The sequence below is a fragment of the Acomys minous genome (genome assembly GCF_964271855.1).
Source record: "Acomys minous genome assembly, chromosome: 1".
NCBI classification, from domain to species: Eukaryota; Metazoa; Chordata; class Mammalia; order Rodentia; family Muridae; genus Acomys; species Acomys minous.
In genome coordinates this window covers 37,369,035-37,378,119 of record NC_140483.1, presented here as the reverse complement: position 1 = coordinate 37,378,119, position 9,085 = coordinate 37,369,035, and positions in this window count along the sequence as shown.

Genomic DNA, 9,085 nt, shown 5'->3' with positions numbered 1-9,085 from the left:
GAAAGTAAAAATTGTCATAGTTGAGAACTAGGTACAGACACTTATAATTAGTTTAATAACAGGGATACTTATAAAAAGAACAAATCAAAACACACTCTTGTTACGTACTGCTGGACATGCCCCTGTTGTCCTACGGTGAGGCACTATGATTGGCTGAAAGGGCTGTGGCCTGGTATCAAACATCCCAGTCAGTGGATCTAGCAGTCTTGGCAAGAGAAGTGTTAAAACTAAATGTGAGGTGCATAAGAAAAGGCTTCCTTCCTTCCTTCCTTCCTTCCTTCCTTCCTTCCTTCCTTTCTTCCTTCCTTCCTTCCTTCCTTTTGTTTTGCTTTTTCCAGACAGGGTTGCTATATGTAGCCTTGGCTATCCTGGACTCACTTTGTAGATCAGGCTGGACTCGAACTCACAGCGATCCACCTGCCTCTGTCTCCCCGAGTGCTGTAATTACAGGTGTGTGCCGCCACACCTGTCAGGGTGGGAACTTTCTAAAAGGGGGCAATTCTTTTCATCTCTTCAGCAGCAGACCCAATAACTAGCACAACCTGATTGTCAATGAGAAATCTCAGGCTACAGTTACATTTTTAGTGAAATTAGTCCAAACGTCTATCAGAGAAAGGAAGCCATAGTTGTAGCTTGAGAAGCTAATTGCTACTCAGCGTAGGATTCCTGGTGGCAGCGATTTTTCTGAGAAACGTCGCTTGTAGCTTGCTTTTACTAATCAAACTTTCACCCAGCCAATAACCCTGCTAATAATATCCTGTTTAGAATTAACGGACCTTTGAAAAGAAACAACATAACCAGTCTTGCTGTGCTTGATTGAATGCTTCAATCCTATCCCATGTTCCCTGCTTCTCCTTCCTGACCCATTTACGCCCCTGATTCAGAACAGTGTACGCATGTGTAAGATGTGCTAATTAGACCTAAGGTCACTGGCTGGAAGCAGCAAAGAAAATGCGGAAAACAGCACGTGGTCATGGAGTAATAACATCTATTTGTCTCTTCTTTGTGTTCTGTTCTGAGCTAATAGGGTCAAAAAACCCATCTCAGGCTTTGTGTGAGTCCTGTAAAAGACCGAGACAAAAGCTCTGCATTTCTTTTCCATAACAGATCTGCTGTGCTAGTAAATAACGAGAAGAGGATAGAACTCAGCTGGGCGTGGTGGCATACACCTTCAGTCCCAGTGCTCAGGAGGCAGAGGCAGGTGGATCTCTGTGAGGTTGAGGCCAGCCTGGTCTACATAGTGAGTTCCAGGACAGCCAGAGCTACAAAGTGAGACTCTGTCTCAAAAAAAAAAAATGAAAATAAACATTAGACCTCTTCAGAAAAGATCAAACATATTTGCTTTACCCCAAGAGTTAGACCCTTACGTGACACTGCCTCAACGCCTGTCGACGTCTGGGCGAACAGCTGAGGTTTTGTTTGTGCCAACTGATCACATAACTACTACCAGACCAGGGGAAAAGAAAGATGAGACTCGCAAGGTTGCTTCAAGGACTCTGGTTCAAAGTCAGTATCAGCAGGAGGGATGAGTAAGCCTTGGTTTCTAGCCCAGCTGAGCTTAGGGACTGGGACCCACAGAAGTGTGGACAGAAGTTCAACAGGAGGTAGAACACTACTCTGCCATCTACAAAGGGAGCGGGGATGTATAAGTGTCGGGGCGGCAGGGCAGTGATGTGGGAAATGTGGGAGTTCAGACTTACTGGAGGAGACGACCGAAAGCCAGAGCAGAGACAGCTCAGGACAGCACAAGAGGGATGCAAGGACATCAAGGAGAGAGCTTCATCCATCCAAAGCTTCTTTGTAGATCTGTAGCACATTGACCTGGGTACCACTCTGGAAGACGCCACTGCAACAAACAAAAGCAGGAGAGAGACACGCACAACGACACAAAGAGTTCTGTTCAGAACCGTGCAGGAGCCCTCCTGTGTGTGCCTGCAGAGATAATTGGAAGGAATTGGTTTTGCATTACGTGGCATGCCCTAGAGAAATGTATCAGGGACCTGAGTCCTACAACCTCCTAATATGACTCTGGAAATAGGGTCAATGTAGATGTAATTAAGTTATGATGAGGCTTTAGGGTGGACCCTAATCTTATGTTCCTGGTAAGAATAAGGAAATGGAGATTGGCAAGACAGATCTTTCACAGTAAAGTATTTGTTTTGTAAACATTAAAACCCGAGTTCAAAGGTGCATGGTGGTGCAAGCCTTTAATCTCAGCACTCTGGAAGCAGAGGTAGGCAGATCTATGTGAGTTCAAGGCTAGCCTGGTCTACAAAGTGAGTCCAAGACAGCCAGGGCTCTGTTACACAGAGAAACTCTGTCTAAAAAAAAAAAAAAGGAAAACAAGCAAAAAGACCAGAGTTCAATTCCCCAGAGTCCTTAGGAAATGAAAAAAAAAAAGAAAAAGAAAGGAGGAAAAAAAAAAAAAAAGCCAGGCATTCCCAAACCTGGGAGGACTGAGACAGGAGGATACCCAGGTGGCCTAGCCTAAAGAGCAAGCTCCAGGTTCAGTGAGATACTCTGTCTCAAAAACTAAGGTGGTGAGTAACTGAGCAAGACACCTGACATTGAACCCCAGCCTGCACACACACTTTAACACACACTCCTATATAGAGGAGAACAAGGAAATGCTATTTGACAACAAAAACACAGGAAGCATGGGCTGTGTCAACAGAAACAGAGAACTGAGCAGTTCAGCTGTGAGCCGAGTGACAGACACCCCTGGTCATCAGCCAGCACGAGAGCTAAGAAACGTCTCCTCAATCTCTTCCGAGGGAACACTGCTGCTGCGCCTTGCTTTCAAATGTCTGGACTCCAAAGCTGAAAAACAATAACTTGCCATGGTTTTAAGCCGCTTAGATCACAGCACATTGTTTACAAAGCAACAGTACACATGAGGGCCGGAGAGGGGACTCACCAGTAAAGACTGAGTATAAAAGCGCTAACTGCTCTTGCAGAGGACCCTAGTTTAAGTCCAAGGACCGGTATCAGGAAGTCAATTCACAACTGCCTGTAACTCCAGCTCTGGGGAACCCCCCGGGACTCTAGCATTTGTGGATACTGGCACTTGTGTGCACATACCTACACACATACATAAAATCAAAAATATTTTTTTAAGCATACTCTCCAGAGATGTGGGACATTGGGGGAATTTAGCAGTGCATTGAGTTCTGAACTATAGATTTTTGTCCTTGTCATTGTTGTTACTGTTGTTTTTGAGACCGGGTCTTACCATGTCACTCTGACTGGCCTAAAACTTGCTACGTAGACCAGGCTGGCCTTGATCTCACAGGGATCCACCACCTGCCTCTGCCTCCCCAGTGCCGGCCTTAAAGTCGTGTGCCACCAAGTCTGGCCTGTGTAGTAGATTATTAACAGGTTTTTGGAATATTTATGAGGTGAGTAGTATACTTATATGGATCAGGTGACCCTTTCCCTTCTTAAATTATGGTGGACCAGATCTCTCATGTAGAGTAAATTCTTTCCTTAATCCCCTTGGAAAGCCTAAAAGAGGTAGGAGTGAGGTTGCATTAAAATCACAATGCAAATGATATTTTAATAAAGCCAGGCTCTTTTGAGGATACAGAGACTTAGTATGCCTGGGTGCCACGCCAGGCATAATGGTGCATGACTTTAGTCCCAGTACTCAGGAAGCAGAGGCAGGCAGATAGAAAGTAAGTTTGAAGCCAGCTTGGTCTACCGGACAAGTACAGCCAGGACTGTACCACACAGAGAAACCCTGCCTCGAAAAGCAAACAAACGAACACCCCAACAAAACAAAACAAAAACCCATGTACTTATGACAATTGAGAAAGTGCCCCAGTGTCTTAGTTTCCACTCTAACAGGAAGAATCTAACTGCAGTTTTCAAAGTTGTTTAACTACGAAGGGGACACTTCAGCCATTGAGAGACACAGGCTGCCAAGAAGCAGCTGTTTTCTTTAGTTAACTCGTATCTAAAGTCCTACCCACCTGGCCTCATACAGAAACACATGAAAGACATGTCTGCACCTAATTAAGTGAGATAATGTCTATGAGGGTCTTAAAACAGCACTGAGTGTGGTGTAAATCCTTAGTAAGTGTCACAGTACTGTCAGTGATGTTGTTCTCAGGTAAGGATGCTTCTGTCTCCTCTACAACCAGCCGCTGCTGAGACCAGTTGGTCAAACCTCACACCTAGGCAATATAGTGCCACTAAAAACCAAACACCAGCAGCCTCGCCGTTTTTCCAGCCTCCCTCACTTTCTCTAGTAAATCCTTCTATCCATTCTTTATAGCGTGGCTTTCGATAGTTGCTCATAACTCTACTCCCGACATCACTCGTTCAACCCGGCAGCTGGATTAGGAGCATGCCCACCTCTGAGAGACACACGTCTAAAAAAGAAAGGAAGCCAGGCATAGTGGTGCACACTTTTAATCCCAGCACTCGGGAGGCAAAGGCAGGCGGATCGCTGTGAGTTTGAGGCCAGCCTGGTCTACAAACCGAGTCTAGGACAGCCAAGACAAAGAAAAACCCTGTCTCGAAAAACAAACAAAAACAAAAAAACAAACAAACAAAGAGTTCCCCAAATCTATCAACCCATATGTATCCACAGTTGTCTTGTTTTTCTCCATCATTTGGACATTGGAACTAACAAAAGACCAGGTGGATAAATCTTTAGGTGGGAGGTAACCAAAGAAAACTCCAGCTGTTTCTTGACAGCCTGTGTCTCCTGATGGCTGGAATGTCCCCTTGTAGTTAAACAACTTTGAAAAGTGCTGGCTCCCTTTATTCTTCCCTCTCCTTCATTTACAATTTCAACCCATAGCCAAAAGTGGCTAGTTCTCTGTTTTAGGTATCTGCAATCTACGCACTGGCCTATCGCCCTCGGCCTATACAAATCATATTGTGTCGCGGGTTGCTTAAACCATATCAATATGCCTCACATATCAATAAGATCCTCCACGTGGTTTACCGGGCCGCCCTCTAGGCTGGGTTCTCACAATCCTAACACTATCCTTTCGTTTCCTAAACTCAGCTCTTACTCTGTAGCGCCTGTGCACTACACTCTAGGCTACAGGTAACTCAATATACTTTCACTGTCTTATTTAGATTTTTTACGATGCTTGCTGTATCTTGGGGCACATAGCAACTCATTTACCGGGACAACAGCTAGCTTAATACTGCTGCTTTATAGAAGAGGAAATAGCTGGGCAAGGTGGTGCACACCTGCGACCTTAGTACTCCAGGTGGAGGCCTGAGGATCAGGGGTTCAAGGTCATCTGCTGCCACATAGCAAGTGTGTCCTCTAGTTTGTCCTCCGCTGTATAGCGAGGCCAGCGTGGGCTATGTGAAACTCTCTCAAAGCAAAACAAAAGCAAACGAGGAAACAGAGGCACAGAACTAAGTGATCTGCCTCGGGTATGACAAGCCAGGTTTTGAATCAAGAACGGTGTTTGTACAGTTCACATCACTGTCACTCTCTGACTTTGTCTCTGTCCCTCAGGACCGTTCCCTGTGCTGCAGCATCTCTGCCCTCCTCACTTGCCTGCTTCCCGTAACTTCCCATCTCAGAGAAAACATCTCTTCTTTGAGGTCAGACCTCCTTTTCCTGCATCCTATGTCTTCCTTTTCTTCCCTTACTGTTACTTAACATTTATCTTCTCTTATCAATTTTGTAAGTTCCTTGTCCAAAGTTCCTTGTCCACTGTATTCACAACCACATCTAGACTTCCTGACATAGAGTAGACGGCCATTAAGGATTTTCTGATTAAATTAAAGGATAGATAATTTTAATTACCTTGAAGCACTTCTGTGTATGTAGGACACACAACATAGTATCTGGAACAAAGTATGGACTTGATAAGTATTTATTGGATATTATGTGCAGGAAATGGCAGGGAGTCGAGTTGGAGTAATAGCAAAGGTTTGATTCAAGTGTGCACAGCAAGCAAATGAAGTTGCACGGTAAAGGAGATTATCAACGGTATATAATCTTACAAAGGCAAATATTAGCATTTCAAAATGCCTCCTTCCCAGGCCAAGATGGTTTTGGATTTTCATTTAACCACAGGGTCCAACTTTGTTATTGTAGACTCTGGCAAAGTGTAATTGGTGTACTCAGGGGATCTGGGCATAATCAGAACCATGCACTAATGACCCAGGTGAAAACAAAGATCAATTGTGGTGTACTCTGTTTAACACAAACAGCCACGTCCTACTCAAAAAAAAAAAAATCTCTATGAGCACAATTGAAGATTTCCTACTCCTACCAGCTTTGGAAAAAGTAAATAACGTATTATCCTCAAAGGGCTTCCTGGGTACCCACTTGATCCTTCTGAAAGGATGCATCTGGGCACTCTAAATTCGTTACAATTCTAGTCTTGAATGCTACCTGTTACTTTTTTTGTTCTCCAAACTCAGTGGTGCCAGGGAGTCTAGTGGCAGCAGTAGGCAAGCCAGGTTCAAATCAGTATTTCCTTTGGGCTGTGCTTTGGCAGCCACAGCAGGCTCGGCCTTCAGGGAGCACAAACTTCTCACCTCTGAGTGACCCTCAATGGGAAAATTCGAAACAAAAGAGGATGGCTCAGAGGTTAAGAGCACTGGCTGCTCTTCCAAAGGTCCTGAGTTCAATTCCCAGCAACCACATAGTGTGGTTCATGACCATCCATTGTGTGATCTGATGCTCTCTCCTGGCTTGCAGGTGTACATGCAGGCAGAGCACGGTATACATAATAAATAAATACATTAAAAAAAAAAAAGAGGATGACTTCCAGAGACAGCAGCTGACCCACCACCTCCATAAACACACACCTAACTGGCCTGCTGTGGGTGTCCTCTGGAAAGGAGATTTAGGAAAACCAAGCAACTGTCAACACGTGGCGCCATCAACTGCACCCGACCACTGTGAGAACCACAGACTGCGTTATCATGAGCCTCACTCAGGTGCTTTATTCCACACGTCTTGTAGAATCACATCCCTGCCAACTAAAGGGTAGTAGCTGTTCAGGACTCTTGCCATAGGACCAGCAGCGTCTTTGGTCCTCTTTTCACACCACAGGAGGCGTCTACCCTTTTACAAAATCCTGATCTCTGGCTAGCTCTTAATTACATTTGCAGCAGAGAGCCAGCTAATGAAGGGATGTTTCGTGGCCTTCGGCACAAACCTCAGATTCAGCAGCCAAGGAACTGAAAGCCCTGACCTCAAGGCAGTCCCCGCCCCAGCCTCCTGCCTGATGCATATTTCAAAGCTTTCCAGGTTTTAAAGCACGGATTATCTTTGCAAATGAAAAATTCAGCAAGCAAAAGCGGTTAGTGCATGTTAGTACAGCCCCAGTACTCCCCAAGAAGGTTTCTCGGCTTAACCAGAGGCAGACTTACAAACAAAAATAGAAACAATTATGCACTATTTTCTTCTTAATTTTCTGTTAATTCTGCTGCCATTTATGGTGTATATTGATTCCCACCTATGGCTTCCTGACATTATGACAAGCATATATCAACCTATTGAAAAAACTAAGCATATTGATAAAATATTTAACAGCTTCAGGAGCATTCAGTATCCAGCCACCTCCCCAAATTTATTGGTTGCCTTTGTCTAAGGACGATCTTGTGCGTGGCAATAGTTGCTTAAGCTTAAGTCGGATGACAGTCGTATTCTTCCAAATATTTCAAACGTTTCGCTTATGAGGAAAATGACTTAAGCAGAATGTAAGCAAAATCAGTTCTGTGTTTACCACTAAACTCTTAACTGGCTTTATGAATGTTATGTTCAATTATTATGACACCCTTGTATTAATTGCTTCATTTGGTGTTAAAATTAACCTTAGATCAAGTCAAATTATACCACTAAAGGGTGGTATAATGCAAAATTGGGCCAATCTGTCTCCTATGAGCCTTAAAATTACATATAATATCCATCTTCACTTTGGTGGGGATCCAGCTTTCATTTGTCACTCCCTCAGAAGGAAGATTAAAAAAATTCATGCATCAAACAAAACTCTCAAAGTCTTCTATGGGATTGATGCCAAGGGAAAGGGAAGAAAATGGTGTGTGTTTGCCCCTAAATCTGGTTTTAGTTTCTAAAAGGCCTATGTATGTTATAATAAATTCGAGGTATGATCCAATTTTATGACAGCTTTTCATGTGACTATTGCTTCATCAATAAAACAGTGGTATTAACATATATCCATGTATCTGACAAGAATGCACAACCTTTATATAACATAACAATAATATCTGAACACAGGAAAATACTGAATATAAAAATCCTATTAATTTGTTTCACATTTAAATGACAAGTTCTGATGGGACAGAATTTTTTTCCTTCCTGAACAAAATTCCTTTATTGTAGGGCAATAAAATCATATTATAATGCTTATGATCTTTTCTAGCAAATTATCTAATAATAGAGATGAAAAGTACAAGTGCATCTATTTCTGACTCCCTGGCATAGCATTTTCCTACTAATTTTTTTCTCCTGCTAGCACTTCCATTATATTTTAATAAACATTTCTATTTCTTAACTTTTCCTTTAAAATAAGATTCTGCTTATCAAATCTCAATCGAAAATGTGAATTAAAAACAAAAACAAAAACAAATAAACAAAGCAAATTCCAAACCTGCTCTTTCCTCTAACAAAGGCTGACCTGGGTTCTGTGAGAACATCCAGAAATTGCTAAAAATAGAACAGGTTTTTTTTATTTGATCTCAATTGACTTGTACTTCTTTGGAGCTGTCAAAATGCTAAATAATAAATTGTTATCTCAGAATAGACTTTTCCTAGCCCAAGATACAGTTGGAAAATGTGTTCCAGATGAGTCATTTAGCTGGAATTATTTTCCTTTGGATTACTAGAGTCATTAGAGACCAAAAAAAAAAAAAAAGAAAAGAAAAAACCATGTGAGTAATTTTCCACGTATCTAAGATTCCATATCTTAGATGTTTCACTTGCCTTATGTATCACAAGGCACTTTATTTAAAAACACAGACACAGCCCCCTCCGCTGCTTCCCCATGTCTCTTCCTCAGCGATAGCCAGAGTGCCAGCCAGCCAGTGCCCCTTGTGCTTGTGTGTCACCATTCTGAGCAAGGAACCACACGTCTAA